Source organism: Giraffa tippelskirchi, chromosome 3 (assembly GCF_054371585.1).
Source record: "Giraffa tippelskirchi isolate mGirTip1 chromosome 3, T2T-mGirTip1v1.2.pri, whole genome shotgun sequence".
NCBI classification, from domain to species: domain Eukaryota; kingdom Metazoa; phylum Chordata; class Mammalia; order Artiodactyla; family Giraffidae; genus Giraffa; species Giraffa tippelskirchi.
Genome location: NC_137277.1, coordinates 165,468,379 through 165,488,820, shown reverse-complemented (window position 1 = coordinate 165,488,820; position 20,442 = coordinate 165,468,379). Strand labels below are relative to the sequence as shown.

At 42.7% G+C, this 20,442-nt stretch overlaps 1 long non-coding RNA gene across 2 annotated transcripts in view; it reads right to left on the bottom strand.

The window, feature by feature from the left end:
* LOC145541754 (uncharacterized) overlaps positions 1-19,783 on the bottom strand; it is a 233,558-nt gene extending 213,775 nt beyond the window's left edge. For both annotated transcript variants that reach the window (XR_014079257.1, XR_014079256.1), the window contains exons 1-3: positions 19,615-19,783; positions 11,218-11,275; positions 562-712 (exon numbers count right to left, since the gene is read on the bottom strand). This is a non-coding gene — a long non-coding RNA (uncharacterized LOC145541754). The remainder of the gene's footprint in view (positions 1-561; positions 713-11,217; positions 11,276-19,614) is intronic.
* Between the last annotated feature and the right edge of the window lie 659 nt (positions 19,784-20,442).

Here is a 20,442-nt window from a genome sequence, read left to right as displayed (position 1 = left end):
GGTAGTGGTATCCCACTGTGGTTTTAGCATGCATTTCTCACCTAGGACTAATTCCCATCTAGGACTGATCTAGGTACCCAAAAGGTGGTCATTTCTCCACGGCATCTAGAAGGTGCCACCTTGCCTCACTTGGCCTAGAAGAAGCCTCTATGCTAGACTCTTGATACCAGAGTGCTTTGTGGATTATCCTCTTCAGCATTCCCTGACTCAGAGAGTTATTATGATCACACGGGCCACCCTCTGGGTATTTACATACATATGGGAGACAGATAAGGACTGCAATTAACAGATCTTTACAGTATAACCTTAAGGGAACTGATGACCAAAAACCCACATCACTGACTCAGCAGACACTTTCTTCCCCAGAGCCTCTCATTATGAGATGGAACTTCCAGATGTTTCTCTAGATAGCCAAGTGCTCATCTCACCAGCTGAGGAAGCCAAAATACCAACTGAGCTTGGAGAAGGGAGGCTGTGAAGATGGAATGAAACAGAAAACCATGCCCAGAGCATACAGCATGCAGATCTATGTAAATCAAATATAAAAACTGGAATGCAAACCTTCAAGTGATAATGCTCTCCAGCTGTCATATATGACTGTCTCCATCCTGAAGACCACTGGGGCTCTGGGGAACCAGCAGGCAGCCTAGTTCAGCAAGTAGGGGATGTTTTTCCTCCTTCCTTTAATCTGGGAGCATGAGTTCATGAGTCCCTAGGGATCCAAAAAATATGGAAGTCTGTGGTTTTTTAACTGGTTGTCCATTTTTATTCACATAAATGAGGCACAGCTTCTTCTGGTCGATGTTTAACTTCAGAATCAGATGGCAAGAAGGAATATCAGTCCATGGCATTTACTGCAAACATTGACGAAGATGGGAAGGGCAGAGTAGCTGTCCTGACACTCTGTCTGGGTGGTCAGGTGTTAGAAAGTGTTAGTTGTTCAGTCGTGTCTGACTCTTTGTGACCACCAAGCTCCTCTGTGCATGAAATTCTCCAGGCAAGAATACTGGAGTGGCGTGCCATTTCCTCCTCCAGGGGATCTTCCCAACCCAGGGATCGAACCCAGGTCTCCTATACTGCCAGCAGATTCTTTACTGCCTGAGCCACCAATAGAAGCCCCTGGGGTGGTAAAGTGTGTATTTCACTCAGAATCAGTAGCCTCACTTGAAACCTCAATTGCTACTTATCTTATGACCTTGGGCAAGTAACTTCCTCTCCATGAGCCTTGATTTTCCCATCTGTATAGTGAGCAGACTGGACTAAGATCACCTCTAAGGTCTGTAGAGTTCTCTGAGCCCGTGTTTCTACGGAAGGCTCCATCGATCTAAACGTCAATCAGAGTGAGTCACTCTTCCAAGACACAAACGAATCCATCCCCATGTAGAGCAATTAGAGCTAGGCCATTGCTATCCAAGATGATAGGAAGCCCGACCCAGATTCTGCGCTGTATAATTGAGCATTAAGACACAACAAGAGCTCCACTGCGGCATAATAATGCACGCCTGGCTGATTTATTAAGCATCCGACTCAGAAGTGCATTGTTCCGTAATGCCTCGGAGTTTAGGCAGCGCTCCATGAAAAATACTTGTGGTGCAAGCTGTTGTGTTCAGATCCTGTTACAGACCACAGCTTCCAACCTCCCCATCCCTCCGCTGCAGCCTTCACCTCCCGTCCCTTCCTCTGCAGAAGCTTGGCTGCCCCTGTCTCCATCACACCTCTTTGCACAGCCAGTTCTGCACAGTCTGGGGCGCCCCCTATTGGCTCCAGGATTATGTCAGATAAGCCAGCTCGGCTACAGGCTCTAAGCCGAGCTAAGGGAGTGAATGTCACCGCAGCTGTAACTTGGAAAACCTTAGCGGTGATGCCTGGTAGCAAACAGCGACAGAGGAGCAGAGAGGCAGCCCCCACAACTTGTCCCCTGGCCCAGCCTCATTTCCTCCATGGTGCTTATCTCCACTTGCCACATTTATACTTATTTTCACTACTTTTATTGTCTGTCTTTCCCAGGTAGACCTCAAGTCCAGTGATAGTAAGGCCTTTGTTTTGTTCTTGATGGAATTCTGGCACCTGCCTGGCATTAAAGAGGCACTCAGTAATAATTGCTGAAGAAATCATTAAATCATTCAATAAATAAATAAATATGCTAGCTGATGGCAAGGGCTATTGAGGAAAATAAAGCAGCAAATGGGTTTAGAATATGAGAAGGGTAGCTATTTCAGATTGAGTGGTCAGGGAGGGCTCCCTGGTCATTACATTTAAGCAGAAACCTGGAAGAAGTTTAAAAAAATGAGCCACTCTTATATATCAGGGAAGAATGTTCTGGATAGAACAGACACTGCAAGGGCTCAGGCAAAGGCTTGGAGTGTTTGTAGAGCTCACTGGAGCTGAAGCAGAGGGCAAGAGCTGAAAGCAATTAGGACCAAGGGGTACCAGAAGCCAAATCAGCAGGAGCAGAGCTCAGCAGACTGGAGTCCATGCTCCATATCCAACCTATTGCCTGTTTTTGTAAATAAAGTCTACCTGGGATGCCCACGCCCACTTATTTGCATATTGTCCATGTTGCTCTCCTGCTACATCAGAGTTTCGTTGCCACAGAGAAGGTGACCCACAAAAGCCAAAAATATTTACTATCTGACCCTTTACAGAAAAAGCGTGCTGGGACCTGCCCTCAATCACAGAGGCCACTATGATCAAGAACTTGGCTTTTCTCGGAGGAACACGAGAAGCCATTAGGGGACTTGGAGCAGAGGAGTGACATGACCAGACTCACAATTTAGAAGGATCAGGGCAGCTGCTGAGTAAAGAATAAATTGTAGGAGTAGAAGCAGGGAAATCAACTAGGTGAGAAATGAAGATGGTTTGGACTGGAAATGTAATCAGATCAGAAGATGTGCAGAGTCGTGTGGTGCTCATAGCACAGGGTGACCTGCTCTTCACCCTGACAAATTTTGACCCTGAGCCTCTGGGTTTATGTGGGAGAAATGGGGAGTAGTAAGAAAAAATGGGCAGTTTTTCCCAGGGCAGGAGCAAAACCACAGCTCCTAAAGGTTGCCATGAGCTCATACCCTTTCCAAGTGATCTCCTTTTGTTGTGTGTTCTGGGCTCGGGCTGGGGTCCAGGCAAGACCCTGAATCACTTCCTGGTGCTAGAAGCCATGTGTGTTGTTGTTATTGGTTTATTGTGTGTGCCTGGCTTACCTTGCTAAGACGAATGCAAACTCCAAATGGTTTGAGGTTGGGGGCATAGGTCAGAGGGGCTCGGCCAGAGGAGAGACAGTCCTTAGAGTGATGGCTGTTGGACAGAGACTCAGAAAGTCAAAGGCTAGAAAAGGAGGTGGCTCCAAGAGGAGATGCTCAAAAAGAAGGTATGAGGGTCTTCCAGTAGGCCCACCAACCAGCACAAACAGGATGAGCTTTTTCTTCCCACCGTCTGTCTCACTCCAAACACCACACACACAGGTGCCCCCTTTAAATGAGACCTGTTTTCTCCATCACCTCTTTCTCAATGTTATTTTAATTAGTCTCTACCACACGGGTGTGGGAGAAGGGCTCAGCAAGATCATTGGGAAGCCCTTAAGGTCTTTCTCAGCAAGAAAGAAAATAAAAAAGAGTGTGGGAATCTGGGATCCTCAGGCTTGAACCACCTAACTGTAACTTACTCACTGTGTGAACTAGAGCAAGTTACTTAACTTCTCTGTGCCTCGATTCTCTCACCTGGCAAAAAAAGGAGATGAGAAAGCAGTCAATTATGCAATTGATGAGAAAGCAGTTGTTATGAGAATTGCAAATCAATATATAAGAAGTCCCTAACCCTTATCAGCAGTGGTTACCAAGAGTAGAATTATGTGAAGGAAAGAGGAAGTTTTGTTTACCAGCTGTGTAATCCTGAGAAAGACAAATAACATTTCTGCGCTTCATGGTTTCCTTGCCTGTAAAATGAAGAGAATACAACCTCTCTCACAGAAGGAGGGATTAAATTCACTCAATACAAACAGCAGATGCAAAGCATTTGGTAAAGAATTGGCATAGAGGGCACACTGCAGTGATACCTTTATTATTTGCAAAAATAAAGTTCTGAAGTCAAGACCTTCAACAAGAGGGTAGGAGGGAGACTGACAAAGCAACCAAAAGATCTCAGGCCCATAGCAGGCTAAGGCCAAAGATGACCAAAGGCCAAGGGGCCAGCACTGGCAGAGAAGTAAGGCTGCCCACCCAGAGCAGAGTGGCCATGCCTGTAGATTCCAGCTCAACCTCAGTCAGGATTGGTTCCAATGAGCTCAGGTTCTGGACTGGACCTTCCTTCCCCTACAAAATCCAGTGTTACAGGAGTGGTGAGGAGCCAGAGAAGTTGTAATAGATGATCAGAATTCCCTCAGAGAGAGACAGAAGACTCCCATTCCTGTCTGCCCCTCTACCTCAGGCCTCTTCCCAAGACCACTGACCAGGGAGCACAGACAAGCTTGGGGCACTGCAAGGACCAACACACAGTGAGCATTTGTGAATTGAAATCCATCATGGAATCTGAAGACTAGAAAGGATCTGTGGGGTCAGTAGGGATTCTAGCATAACTGTGGACAAGCCACTTACTTACCCTGAGCCTGTATGTTCATCTGTATAAGGGAATAAATTGTTGTGAGCTTTAGCTAAGGCTTGAGAATAGGAAATTAATTAATCAAGACTCTCTCCATCCAGTGTACCACAAGTCCCATCTCAGAGCCAGAAAAATGGAAATGAAATGGGAAGGCATGTGGTTAGATAGCCTCCCAAGCTCCCAGTTGGCCCCAGAGTCAGTACAACAACCCACACTCCTGACTCCCAACTGTAGGCCTCAGACCTTGCTGCCCACTCTCTAAGGGTGCTTATTAGAGTGACAGGCTGTGTGCATCTCAGAGCAGGTCACTGTGTGATCCTGGGGAGTAGGAGTTGTCTGGACCCCTCTGGGGCCCCTGGGCTGAACCAGCAGCTCCTGAAGAAGTGGTTTCATTGGACCTGATGTGCACTCTAAGGAGATGTGGGAGGAGATTTCTTATGGTGCATAGAGATACAGAATAAAGAGTGATACAGGAGTCATGAGCAAGCTCAGGCTGCCTGACTCTGGTCCTCATCTCCAGCTCCCTGCCAATCTCTGAACCCTAGAAGGACTCTGGAACTACCAGGGTCTATTGAGCTCTTCTCTCCTTACAGGATGTATGTAAGGCACTCACCACAAAGTTTATAGAGCAAATAATGGGGGCTCCATAAATGCCAACTTGTTAAATGAGTGAATAGATGAATGAAGAAGTAAATATTGAAGTTCCAAAAAATAAATAAATACTAAAGTTCCAAATCTTTATGGCTGATTCCTATATACCTTGACTAATGCCCTTCTCATGAAAATGACACTTTGTTATCCAATTGCTAGTCTAAAGGCCAAGGGACTTTGGGTTCAACCCAACCTGCACCCTTCTCCACAAAATGGCAGTGGCAATGGCTTCTCAATTTACTCCTCAGGATAACTGAGGGGTTCAAGTCAGAATGGACATGAATGTGCTTTACATGGAGTAGGATATACAATAGTAAGTGAATATCACAATGATCTCAAAATATCCCAATTATCTCAAAATATCTCAATTTATCTCAAATAATATCTCAATATATCTCAATAATCTCAAATATCACAAAAATTTTCAGAAGCTTCCTCAGGCCCATTTGAGGTCAAATGGGAGGACATCACATGCTGGAGAGGAGGAAATAATGCTTTGATTCTCGTGCCAGCAAGGTCTTCAACAGTGCACAGCCTATTCTGTGCATTCCTTGAGAGTCTATATAACTCTCCACGCTGACGACAGGAGTGTAGTAGTAACAAGACATTGTGGTAACAACAGCAGCAGAAGAAAGAGCCACTATCGTTTGATCAGTACTTACTATGTGCATGGCTCCAGGCCAAATGCCTCTCACCCTCATCTCTCTAAGTCTCCAAACATCTGTTTAAGCTGGAAGTGGTAACTAGAATGTGTGTGTGGGTGCTAAGTTGCTTCAGTTGTCTCTGACTCTCTGTGACCCTCTGGACAATATCCCACCAGGCTTTCTGTCCATGGGATTCTCCAAGCAAGAATATTGGAGTGGGTTGCCATGCCCTCCTCCAGGGGATCTTCCTGACTCAGAGATCGAACCCAAGTCACTTCTGTCTCCTGCATTGGCTGGCGGGTTCTTTACCACTAGTGTCACCTGGGAAGCCCTGGTAATTAGAATATTGTTCAGTAAATAGTCATTTCCCACCTCCCTTTATTCAGTTCAATCACTCAGTCATGTCCGACTCTTTGCAACCCCCATGGACTGCAGCATGCCAGGCTTCCCTGTCCATCACCAGCTCCTGGAATTTACTCAAACTTATGTCCATTGAGTCAGTGATGCCATGCAACCATCTCATCCTCTGCCATCCCCTTCTTCTCCTGCCTTCAATCTTTCCTAGCATCAGGGTCTTTTCAAATGAGTCAGTTTCTCGCATCAAGTGGCCAAAGTATTGGAGTTTCAGCTTCAGCATCAGTCCTTCCAATGAATATTCAGGACCAATGTTCTTTAGGATGGACTGGTTGGATCTCCTTGCAGTCCAAGGGACTCTCAAGAGTCTTCTCCAACACCACAGTTCAAAAGCATCAATTCTTCGGCGCTCGGCCTTCTTTATAGTCCAACTCTCACATCCATACATGACTACTAGAAAAACCATAGCTTTGACTATACGGACTTTTGTTGGCAAAGTAATGACTCTGTTTTTTAATATGCTGTCTAGGTTGGTCATAACTTTTCTTCCAAGGAGCAAGCATCTTTTAATTTCATGGCTGATTTGGGAGCCCCAAAAAATAAAGTCAGCCACTGTTTCCCCATCTATTTGTCATGAAGTGATGGGACCGGATGCCATGATCTTAGTTTTCTGAATGTTGAGTTTTAAGCCAACTTTTTCACTCTTCTCTTTCACTTTCATCAAGAGGCTCTTTAGTTCTTCTTCACTTTCTGCCATAAGGGTGGTGTCATCTGCATATCTGAGGTTATTGATGTTTCTCCCAGCAATCTTGATTCCAGCTTGTGCTTCATCCAGTCCAGCATTTCTCATGACGTACTCTGCATATAAGTTAAATAAGCAGGGTGACAATATACAGCCTCGTCGTACCCTTTTTCCTATTTGGAACCAGTCTGATGTATTTCTTATTCCAGAGATGTTGGGCTTGGCATGTAACTGACTTTGGCCAATGGAACAGGAGAAGTGACAACGCCTGAGCTGTAAGCTTAAGGAGGATCACAAGTTCCTGCCCATCACTGTGGGAGCTTCCGGACTCCACCATGGGAAGAACATGCTTCTAGTAGCCCCTTTCCCCTGCCTGGGACCCAGAATAACCCACATGGAGCCACCTGGATTTGAGGCTCATTCTTCAGCAATCTGAAGAAGCACTGCCCCAGCTAACGAGCCATATGTGAGGAAGAAATAAATGCTTATTGTCACCTGCCACTGAGACTGTGTTTATTATGCATCAGTAGTAGATACTATCAATGTTTAATTGTATAGGTGGGGAAACCAAGGTTCAGAGAGGCTAAGTAACTTACCTGAGGGTTAACTAACAAATAAATGGCAGAAATAGGGCAGAACTCAGATCTTCCAGACCAGGTTCTCAATCATTATACTGTCCCACTTTCCATTCGCTAAGGAGGTGCATTTTGTGTCAAGCTGTGTGAAGAGAATAGCCAACAATTGGAAGTAAATAAGAAGTCCCTGAGTCTAGCCAGAGAGATGCTAGAAACAAATTCAAAGAGGGGTCCCCTGCTCTCCTCACGAGGAAGCTGGTCCCTCTGCACCCCAGAGGTCCCGTCCACATCAGCTGTCTCTCTCTACATCTGGACCCAAAGCCATGTGGGTATTCCACAGATGGCTCCCCCAAAGCCAAGAGCAAGCATAGGCTCCCCAGCTTGCAGTAGCACAAGTAGCCCATTCACTGACACTCTGACCCCCTCATCTAGACAGGACTATTTCAAGAGACCACAGTAGACTTCCAATCTTCAGAGTGCAGTGGGAAATAATAACTTGAACATTCTGAAACAATTTTTTTAAAACTACATCAGGAAAAGATATCATCCCATCCAGCCACATTTCTAGGTTTTGTGAGTGTGTCTGTCTTCACTTGGAATGACTTCTTGTGCACAAAATGACATTTTCAATTCACAAAAATGTATCCTTCCCCCCCCACCACAACTTACTTAGAAGTACACAGTTCTCTCCTAATAGGCACTAGGATATCATCATCTCAGTCAGAGCTTCCTTTTTTTCTCAAGAAATGGAAAATTAGAGAGGAAATGAACAAAGCAGAAGTTCATTAAATGCAATTCCCCAAAAGGGCACGGAAGCGCAGGGAATCCTTCTGACAAGTTATCCAGAACACCAATAAAGAGCTAAGCCATGGGAGACTATGAGGAGAGGCCCAGTCTGCCACACACACAGGAATGACAGGGCTCTCTGCTGTGCTAGTCTTCCCTCCCTGCCCTGGCTCATATTTCCTTCCAGCTCCAAACAACTCTTTAGCCGAAAATGCAGCAGCACACTATATCACCCAGGGATCAAGTTGGCTGCACATAAGAAGCCACTTAACAGTGATGTGGGTAAGTGGAAATTATTTTCCTCGTGAAAGAAGTCCAGAGATAGAAGGTTCCTGGCACTGGTTTGTCACTAAGCACATCAGAGAAAAGTTTCTGCAATTCCCTTGTTCTTAACATTATTGTCACAAGATGGATACTCCAGTTCCAGACATTTCATAGGCATTCCAGACAAGAGGGAGGGGAAATGGGTCTAGAAGAAAGGAAGAACAAAGCCTATATTAAGAAAGCAAAGATTTTCCCAGAAATCCCCAGCAGATTGCCACTTATATGCCATTGGCCAGACCTGTGCCATAGGGCCACCTAGCTGCAGGGAAGCTGGAAAATGTGGTTTTGTAGATGAGCACATTGGTAGCCCCAATAAATTGGCACTTGAGGAAGGAGGAGTGAAATGTTATTCCATTGTTATTCCAAGTGTTATTCCAAATGTTATTCCATGTTGGGGCTTGGGGCGGGGGGGGGGACAGTCATTGACAAATTCACCAAAAATTTTCAAGGTTGGCATCATGTTTAGTGTGCCATCCAGATACAGTCTAAGGAACAGCTTCTAATTCAGCCAATCCCCAAAGTTATTCATGACCTCTTTTTTTTCTTCAGTCTGAGCCATTATTTCCCAAATACTGAAGAGGTACGGGTGGAGAGAAGACAATAAATGCAAAGCAGCACTTTTGATTTGAACATCCAGAGTGTTGCTGCTGATGTAGAGATCAGAAGGAAAGGCAGCCTCGGGATTTTCTTCTTGAGATGACATTTGTTTTTAATAGCAAACGACTTTCATGTCCAGAGTAAATCACTCATAGAATTAACCAAAGGAAAGCAACAAAAATAAAAAGTCTGAGGATATGACCCTAGCATCTGTTGCAAAAAGGTGATCAGACAAATTGGGGTCCTCATAGTGACAGATTTGGGGGACTTATCGGGAGGAAATTTTCAGAAGCCAAGCAAATTGCCTTGGTGGATCTGCCCCACGGCCTTCATTAATACTTTGATGCGACAGGATAAGTATTTCAAAATGCAAATGACTGTAAATGGATAATGACTGCGACCAAGAAAAGAAAGTGTTGCTCTGACTGCTGAAAGGGCAGACGGTAGAAATTCACTGAATGTCAACATAACTCCTGTGTAGGAAAACCAGTACCAGGATCACAGTATAATAAGGAGGAAGAAGAGAGGGAATTCCAACTCTGGGTGTATCTCTCTGCAGTCTAAGAAGATGGTTTCACTGACAGGAGATAGAAATGTTCATCACGCCCCAAATAAAGTGAACTTACATAGAATACTTTGGTGAACGCTAACTACCCATGCAGACTGAACTTCTGCATATTTTATGAACTCTGGGAAAGATCCTGCCTGAGAGACTTGCTCTGCTGCACCACAGTCTATGGTCTAAGTCAACTTTTGTTGACTAAAAAACCACCCCAACATGTTTTGGTAGCACAACAATGATCTATTAGTGCTCTCACATCTATGGGTCTACTGGTCCTGCTGACCTGGACCAGGCTCAGCTGATCTTGACTGGGCTCACTGTGCATCTGGCGCCAGATCGACCAGGGTTAGTCTGTCACACGTCTGGTCATTGGTTGGCTGTTGGCTGAGGGGTGGGGTGACTGGGACATGTAATTCTCATCATCCAACAGGCTAGTCTACGCTTGTTCATGTGCCAGTCAAAAGTTCCAAAACAGCAACACAGGGAAAGCTCCAGTGTGTAAGCACTTTTCAAGTCACAGCTAGCAATGACTGAGTTCAAGGGCCAAAACAAACCACGGCCAAAACCAGAGTCACTGTAGGAATGACTACCCAAGGGTGTAGACACAAACAGACACAAAGGAATTCAGGCACAATAATCCATCACAGGCTTCATATGTCTTTAACATCTATCCAGCACTTGCTAATCTCCTTGTTAGCAAACAAAAACTAGAACTCAGGCTCAAAGAATCAGTATTTAAATTTAATAACATTTTTTATGTTCCTCATATTTATTTTATGGTTTTCTTATATTCATGTCAAGTGGCTTTTCATTTCTAGTAGTAATGGAGGGTCTCCTTTTAAAATAATATTATGGGTCTTCCCTGGCAGTCCAGTGGTTAAGACTTTCCCTTTCAATGAAGGTGGTACAGTTTTGATCCCCAGTCAGGGATCTAAGATCCCACACGCCTCGTGGCCAAAAACCAAAACATAAAACAGAAACAATATTGTAACAAATTCAATAAAGTCTTTAAAAGTGTTCCACACTTTTGATCAAAAAAACAAAATAAATATATTATTTTTTCAGGTGATTTATTTTTAAGAAAGTAAGTAAATAATTACGTAGTTGGCTCATATATACTGCAAAATCGTGATGTGTAAAAACGAAAATTTGAGAAACACTTAACCAAGTGATGTCCAAGATCCCTGCACCTGCTCTATTATCATAAAAGTGGAAAATAAAGGACAAGGCAGAATTCTGAGACCAACTTGTCACCAGTCATTAAAATAGTCTCATCGGTATTAAAGGACCTGGCTTTTCACAGAGCTTTCAGCAATGAATTAAATAATAAAGATCAGCTGCTTGGAACCAATTCTAATCAGGTGTGCAGTTGGCCCTGAAGCACATACTCACCCAGTATCCCGCACAGAGTCACGTTGGTATTGACACGCCAGATGGTTCAGCCATGGAACTAAATGTAAGAGGATGGGGGAAGAAAGCACAAAGATTGATCACTACTGGACCTCAGACTCTGAACACACCCCATAAAAGAAGTTGCAGGAAAGTCTGAGTCATAATACTGGCAATAATTTGGGAATAATATATAGATATCCCAAGGTGATAATTTGAAGAGGATGACATTCATTTGGATCATTTTGAGAGTTCACTTAAAACAAATCCAGCTCATCACTGTGTCCATTCACAAATATATGCAACAAATCTGATCTACAGATCAACCCGCACGTACACCCACACATATATTCTACCTCAAAAGTAGTGGGTTTTTACTTCCCAAAAAATCTGGTAGAAATCCATCTAAGTGCTGAGGCACTGGACCCCACCTCAAGGAAAAAAAGCGAAACCTGGGGGCTGAATTTTAATTCTCAGAGCACAAAGTACCACTTGTCATGTGGTCCAGATACATATGTACACCCTAGTAGCAACCACACAGCACAGGTAACCACGCATGAAGCATTTTAAAAATAACTTTTATTTATTTATTTTTTTTAATAAATTTATTTATTTTAGTTGGGGGCTAATTACTTTACAATATTGTAATAGTTTTTGCCATACATTGACATGAATCAGCCATGGGTTTACATGTGTTCCCCTTCCTGGACCCCCCACCCACCTCCCTCCCCATCCCATCCTTCTGGATCATCCCATTGCCCCGGCCCTGAGCCCTTGTCACATGCATCGAACATGGAATGGTGTTCTGTTTCACATATGATAATATACATGTTTCAATGCTATTCTCCCAGAACGTCCCACCCTCACCTTCTCCCTCAGAGTCCATAAAATTGTTCCATGCATCTGTGTCTCTTATTCTGTCTCGCATATAGGGTTATCGTTACCATCTTTCAAATTCCATATATATGCATTAGTATACTGTATTGTTGTTTTTCTTTCTGGCTTACTTCACTCTGTATAATGGGCTCCAGTTTCATCCATCTCAGTAGAACCGATTGAAATGTATTTTTTTTAATGGCTGAGTAATATTCCATTGTGTATATGTACCACCGCTTCCTTATCCATTCGTCTGCTGATGGACATCTAGGTTGCTTCCATGTCCTGGCTATTGTAAACAGTGCTGCGATGAACATTGGGGTACACGCATCTCTTTCAATTCTGGTTTCCTCGGTGTATATGCCCAGCAGTGGGATTGCTGGGTCATATGGCAGTTCTATTCCCAGTTTTTTAAGGAATCGCCACACTGTTCTCCATAGTGGCTGTACTAGTTTGCATTCCCACCAACAGTGTAAGAGGGTTCCCTTTTCTCCACACCCTCTCCAGCATTTATTGCTTGCAGACTTTTGGATAGCAGCCATTCTGACTGGTGTGAAATGATACCTCATTGTGGTTTTGATTTGCATTTCTCTAATAATGAGTGATGTTGAGCATCTTTTCATGTGTTTGTTAGCCATCTGTATGTCTTCTTTGGAGAAATGTCTGTTTAGTTCTTTGGCCCATTTTTTGATTGGGTCGTTTATTTTTCGGGAATTCAGTTGCAGAAGTTGCTTGTATATTTTTGATATTAATTGTTTGTCTGTTGCTTCATTTGCTATTATTTTCTCCCATTCTGAAGGCTGTCTTTTCACCTTGTTTATAGTTTCCTTTGTTGTGCAAAAGCTTTTAATTTTAATTAGGTCCCATTTGTTTATTTTTGCTTTTATTTCCAATATTCTGGGAGGTGGGTCATGGAGGATCCTGCTGTGATTTATGTCGGAGAGTGTTTTGCCTATGTTTTCCTCTAGGAGTTTTATTGTTTCTGGTCTTACGTTTAGATCTTTAATCCATTTTGAGTTTATTTTTGTGTACGGTGTTAGGAAGTGTTCTAGTTTCATTCTTTTACAAGTGGTTGACCAGTTTTCCCAGCACCACTTGTTAAAGAGATTGTCTTTTCTCCATTGTATATTCTTGCCTCCTTTGTCGAAGATAAGGTGTCCATATGTGCGTGGGTTTATCTCTGGGCTTTCTATTTTGTTCCATTGATCTATATTTCTATCTTTGTGCCAGTACCATACTGTCTTGATGACTGTGGCTTTGTAGTAGAGCCTGAAGTCAGGCAGGTTGATTCCTCCAGTTCCATTCTTCTTCCTCAAGATTGCTTTGGCTATTCGAGGTTTCTTATATTTCCATACAAATTGTGAGATGATTTCTTCTAGTTCTGTGAAAAATACCATTGGTAGCTTGATAGGGATTGCATTGAATCTACAGATTGCTTTGGGTAGTATACTCATTTTCACTATATTAATTCTTCCAATCCATGAACACGGTATATTTCTCCATCTGTTTGTGTCCTCTTTGATTTCTTTCATCAGTGTTTTATAGTTTTCTATATATAAGTCTTTTGTTTCTTTAGGTAGATATATTCCTAAGTATTTTATTCTTTTTGATGCAATGGTGAATGGTATTGTTTCCTTAATTTCTCTTTCTGTTTTCTCATTATTGGAGTATAGGAATGCAAGGGATTTCTGTGTGTTAATTTTATATCCTGCAACTTTACTATATTCATTGATCAACTCTAGTAATTTTCTAGTAGAGTCTTTAGGGTTTTCTATGTAGAGGATCATGTCATCTGCAAACAGTGAGAGTTTTACTTCTTCTTTTCCTATCTGTATTCCTTTTATTTCTTTTTCTGCTCTGATTGCTGTGGCCAAAACTTCCAAAACTATGTTGAATAGTAGTGGTGAAAGTGGGCATCCTTGCCTTGTTCCTGACTTTAGGGGAAATGCTTTCAATTTTTCACCATTGAGGATAATGTTTGCTGTGGGTTTGTCATATATAGCTTTTATTATGTTGAGATATGTTCCTTCTATTCCTGCTTTCTGGAGGGTTTTAATCATAAATGGATGCTGAATTTTGTCAAAGGCTTTTTCTGCATCTATTGAGATAACCATATGGTTTTTTTCTTTCAATTTGTTAATGTGGTGTATTACATTGATTGATTTGCGGATGTTAAAAAAACCTTGCATTCCTGGGATAAAGCCCACTTGGTCATGATGTATGATCTTTTTAATATGATGTTGGATTCTGTTTGCTAGAATTTTATTAAGGATTTTTGCATCTATGTTCATCAGTGATATTGGCCTGTAGTTTTCCTTTTTTGTGACATCTTTGTCTGGTTTTGGAATTAGGGTGATGGTGGCCTCATAGAATGAGTTTGGAAGTTTACCATCTTCTGCAATTTTCTGGAAGAGTTTGAGTAGGATAGGTGTTAGCTCTTCTCTAAATTTTTGGTAGAATTCCGCTGTGAAGCCGTCTGGTCCTGGGCTTTTGTTTGCTGGAAGATTTCTGATTACAGTTTCGATTTCCGTGCTTGTGATGGGTCTGTTAAGATCTTCTATTTCTTCCTGGTTCAGTTTTGGAAAGTTATACTTTTCTAAGAATTTGTCCATTTCTTCCAAGTTGTCCATTTTATTGGCATATAGCTGTTGGTAGTAGTCTCTTATGATCCTTTGTATTTCTGTGGAGTCTGTTGTGATCTCTCCATTTTCATTTCTAATTTTGTTGATCTGATTCTTCTCCCTTTGTTTCTTGATGAGTCTGGCTAATGGCTTATCAATTTTGTTTATCTTCTCGAAAAACCAGCTTTTAGTTTTGTTGATTTTTGCTATGGTCTCTTTTGTTTCTTTTGCATTTATTTCTGCCCTAATTTTTAAGATTTCTTTCCTTCTGCTGACCCTGGGGTTTTTCATTTCTTCCTTCTCTAGTTGCTTTAGGTGTAGAGTTAGTTGATTTATTTGATTTTTTTCTTGTTTCTTGAGGTACGCCTGTATTGCTATGAACCTTCCCCTTAGTATTGCTTTTACAGTGTCCCATAGGTTTTGGGTTGTTGTGTTTTCATTTTCATTCGTTTCTATGCATAATTTTATTTCTTTTTTGATTTCTTCTGTGATTTGTTGGTTATTCAGAAGCGTGTTGTTTAGCCTCCATATGTTGGAACTTTTAATAGTTTTTTTCCTGTAATTGAGGTCTAATCTTACTGCATTGTGGTCAGAGAAGATGGCTGGGATGATTTCAATTTTTTTGAATTTACCAAGGCTAGATTTATGGCCCAGGATGTGATCTATCCTGGAGAAAGTTCCACGTGCACTTGAGAAAAAGGTAAAATTGATTGTTTTGGGGTGGAAACTCCTGTAAATATCAATTAAATCTAATTTGTCTATTGTATCATTTAAAGTTTGTGTTTCCTTGTTAATTTTCTGTTTAGTTGATCTATCCATATGCGTGAGTGGAGTATTAAAGTCTCCCACTATTATTGTGTTATTGTTAATTTCCCCTTTCATACTTGTTAGTATTTCCATATATTGTGGTGCTCCTATGTTGGGTGCATATATATTTATGATTGTTACGTCTTCTTCTTGAATTGATCCTTTGATCTTTACGTAGTGTCCTTCTTTGTCCCTTTTCACATCCTTTATTTTAAAGTCTATTTTATCTGAAATGAGTATTGCGACTCCTGCTTTCTTTTGGTCTCCGTTTGCATGGAATATGTTTTTCCATCCTTTCACTTTCAGCCTGTGTGTGTCTCTAGTTTTGAGGTGGGTCTCTTGTAGACAGCATATATAGGGGTCTTGTTTTTGTATCCATTCAGCAACCCTTTGTCTTTTGGTTGGGGCATTCAACCCATTTACATTTAAGGTAATTATTGATAAGTATGATCCCGTTGCCATTTACTTTGTTGTTTTGAGTTCGTGTTGAAACATCCTTTCTGTGTTTCCTGTTTAGAGAAGATCCTTTAGCATTTGCTGGAGAGCTGGTTTGGTGGTGCTGAATTCCCTCAGCTCTTGCTTGTCTGTAAAGCTTTTGAATTCTCCTTCATATCTGAATGAGATCCTTGCTGGGTACAGTAATCTGGGTTGTAGATTATTCTCTTTCATTACTTTAAGTATGTCCTGCCATTCCCTTCTAGCCTGAAGGGTTTCTATTGAAAGATCAGCTGTTATCCTTATGGGGATCCCCTTGTGTGTTATTTGTTGTTTTTCCCTTGCTGCTTTTAATATTTGTTCTTTGTGTTTGATCTTTGTTAATTTGATTAATATGTGTCTTGGGGTGTTTCGCCTTGGGTTTATCCTGTTTGGAACTCTCTGGGTTTCTTGGACTTCTGTGACTATTTCTTTCCTCAATTTAGGGAAATTCTCAACTATTATCTCCTCGAGTATTTTTTCATGGCCTTTCCTTTTATCTTCTTCTTCTGGGACTCCTATGATTCGAATGTTGGGGCGTTTCATATTGTCCCAGAGGTCCCGGAGGTTTTCCTCATTTCTTTTGATTCTTTTTTCTTTTTTCCTCTCTGCTTCGTTTATTTCCATCATTCTATCTTCTACCTCACTTATCCTATCTTCTGCCTCCATTATTCTACTGTTGGTTCCCTCCAGAGTGTCTTTTATCTCCTTTATTTCATTATTCATTCTATATTGATTCCTTTTTATTTCTTCTAAGTCCTTGATAAACATTTCTTGCATCTTCTCAATCTTTGTCTCCAGGCTATTTATCTGTAACTCCATTTTGCTTTCAAGATTTTGGATCATTTTTATTATCCTTATTCTAAATTCTTTTTCAGATAGATTCCCTATCTCCTCTTTTGTTTGGCTTTGTGGGCATTTCTCATTTTCCTTTACTTGCTGAGTATTTCTCTGCCTTTTCATCTTGTTTAGATTGCTGTGTTAGGCGTGGCCCTTCTGTATTCTGGTAGTATAAAGTTCCTCTTTGTTCTGGAGGTTCCTCACTGCGGTTGGGGTTGGACAGGTGGCTTGTCAAGGCTTCCTGGTTGGGGGAGCTTGTGTCGGTGTTCTGGTGGGTGGAGCTGGATTTCTGCTCTCTAGAGTGTAATGGAGTGACCAGTATTAATTTTTGAGATGTCTATGGATTTGGTGTGCCTCTGAGCAGCCTGTATATTGATGCTCAAGTCTATGTTCCTGCGTTGCTGGAGAATTTGCGTGGTATGTCTTGCTCTGGAACTTATTGTCTCTTGGGTGGAGCTTGGTTTCAGTGAATTTATGGAGGCTATTGGATGGTCTCTTATTAATTAATGTTTCCCCTGGCTTTCAGTCTTATTCTTGCAGTAGCCTCAAGACTTCTCCTTCCATACAGCCTCAATAATAAAACTTTTAGGTTAATGGTGAAAAGATTCTCCACAGTGAGGGATACCCAGAAAGGTTCACTGAGTTACATGGAGAGATGAGGTGGGGGGGTGGGTTGAGGTGACCAGGAGGGGAAGAGGGGAATTCAAATGTGGAGAGCAATCTAGCCAGTAAGCACTTCCCTCTGTGCTTTCCACAGTTTGGAACCCTCAGAGTGATTCACAGAGATACATAGAGAGGGGGGAGGAAGGTAACAGAGGTGAGCATGAGTAGAAAGGGAGGAATTAAGAGGGGAGAGAGAGATCTGGGCAGTATCCTGTTCCTGAAGTGTTCTCCGGTACCCAGAACACCCTCAGAGATTCACAGAATTGGGTTGAGAAGAGAAGGAGGAGGGTGGGAGATAGAGGTTCCCTGGGGGAGAAGAAAGAGCATCAATAGGGGGAGAGAGTGATCAGGCCAGTGATCACACTCCTGAGTAAAAATGGGTCCTAAAGATTGGGTTCTTAAATGTACAAAGTTGATATCAAATACGTAAAACAAAGATTAAAAATCTAGAGTAGAGGTTAGACTCTTATAAAACTTACAATCTAAAAAAAAAAAAAAGAAAGAAAAAAAGGAAACAGTGTAAAAAGAAAAAAAAACAGTAAAAAAAGAAACAGTAAAAAAATGTAGAACAGGAAAAAACATTAAAAAAAAGAAAACACAAAAGGTATAAGATATATGTATGTAGTTTGCTTCAAAAATAGGGTTTTTTTTTTTTTGCAAGTTAATAGTGGGTTATGAAAATGAAAGTTAAAGGTGTAATAGAGGACTTGAAGAAAAAGGAAAGAAGAGAAAAAAAAATTTTTTTTTAATTAAAAAAAATTAAAAAAAAAAATAATAATAATAGTAAAAAATATATATATCCCGGACTTTCTCTGGAGCTGTTGTGAGCAGTGTGGGATCTGCTCAGTTTTAGATAGATCCTTATTCCTGCTTATACTTTTCAAGATCTATAGGTCCTTTTCAATGCCGTCGGTATTAACTACAGGGATCTTAATCTGTTGGCCTGTCCCTTCCAAAGCGCTTCCCTCTGTTTATCTGGCTTCTGTTTGGAGATCTCTTCAGTATCTAATTTCCGCCCTGCAACAAAGCGGTGGAGGTGATCTCTTTAGGTTCGCTTGTTCAATCGTGCTGTGGGGAGGAAGGAACACTGCAAATCTGGCGTGTGTGTGGTAAGCTCGCAGTGTCTCGGCCGCACTGGGTTCGCCCCCGCTCACGGCGTGTGTGCTTTCCCCGTCTACCCTGCTCAGGCTTCAGGTTACTCGGCCGGGGAGCGGGCCTTGAGCTGCGTGCACTTCCCAGGTCTAAGCCGCTCAGGTTCAGGCTCCCGGTTACTCCACAAAGGCGCAGACTCGGTTTCGCCCGCGGCTTGTGCCGTTCCCGGTCGGAGCTGCCCAGGCGGCCAGGAGTTTGGCGAGGGCGCTGTCCCCTGTTGGGGCGGTGCGGCTTATCACCTCCCTGGTCCCCGCCTCGGTTTACCGGCGCGCCCGGCTCCGGTGTGCTTTGTGTCGGTTCTGGGGAGCTGGTCTCTGGCTGCGACCCTCCCGGCGGCTGTCGACCCTCCGGGATCTCAGGCAGTCTTTGCTTAGAAACTGGGAGCCTGTTTGCAGTTTGGTAGGGGGTGCCCTCTCTGGAGCCGAGTTTGCCCCTTTCCGGCTCTGGCGGGCCCCGCCTGCCCGCTGTGTCCGGCGGGGGATGGGGCGGTCCGCAGCCGGCTAGCTCTCCTCTGGTATCGCTCAGTCCTTTGTTCTGTGAGCAGGCCGGCAGTGCCTTAGAGTTGGGCTTTTCGCGGGATAGTTCTCTCTCTCTCTCGCTGTCCCACAGTTTAGGTTACTATCTCACGTTAGCTCCCTCAGATTGCCCTCGGGGCACTCGGGCCCGGTCCTTACCCTAGGCAATGCCGCCCGCTCCTCTCCGTTCAGCCCCCACTTGCTGGTGGCGGATGATGCGAGCGTCTGGGGTTCTTTGCTGGGAGTTGCTTTAGGCACGTAATCTGTGGATTTTATTTATTTTTTCCTCCCAGTTACGTTGCCCTCCGAGATAAAAACTCCTCCCCCACACCCGCCGGTGAGAGGGTTTCCTGGTGCTTGGAAATTCCTCCTCTTTTACGACTCCCTCCCCGGGACGGGTCTCCGTCCCTAACTCTTTTGTCTCTCTTTTTATCTTTTATAATTTCTCCTACCTCTTTTGAAGATAATGCGCAGTTTTTGTGGAAGCCTGACGTCCTCAGCCAGCCTTCAGAAGTAGTTTTGTGAAGTTTGGTCAGCGTTCAGATGTTCTTTCGATAAAATTGTGGAGGAGAGAGTGGTCTCCTCGTCCTATTCCTCCGCCATCTTAGCCCCGCCTCCCTAAAAATAACTTTTAAAGTATACATCCTACTTGTGCAATCAGTTCATAAATCCCACATACAAACCCAGTCCCAATTTACAGTTTCCTTAATAATCATAAGTTTCTCCCTTCCGTGTATAATCGAAAGTTTCACTTGGAAAATATAATGTTAATTCAATAGTTATTTCAATAGTACTAAGAATTTTGCCTTTCTAAATATAAAAGGAAACAACAATGAAAATCTAAGCCAAACACCAGCTGCTGTAGCTGAGACCCATGACAATAAAATAAGAACTACTATTTTAGCATGCAGTCCTAACCAAATAAAAGATGGGAAAACAAAGTAGGAGATGCCTTTTATATAAAGTTAACAATGTACCCAGATACAGCAAAATCCACAGGTATAGATCCAACAAATCAAATTGAAATAACTATCTAGTCTAGGATTTGATTTTTACCTTATATACAAGCTAATAAGTTAGCAGCTTGCTGTTTCGTGGGTACTGGTGGAAGACATGGGACTTCTGGATTAGAGACAAAAGACCTTTTTACTCTTGGCCCAGCAAGGAATTTGAACATCAGCGTGTGTCAGTTCCCCTGGCCCTCAAGTCCCATTGGAGTAAAGTTAGGGGCCCAGATCAATGCTGTGCACACAGTAGATTTGCAACACAGATGAGGAACA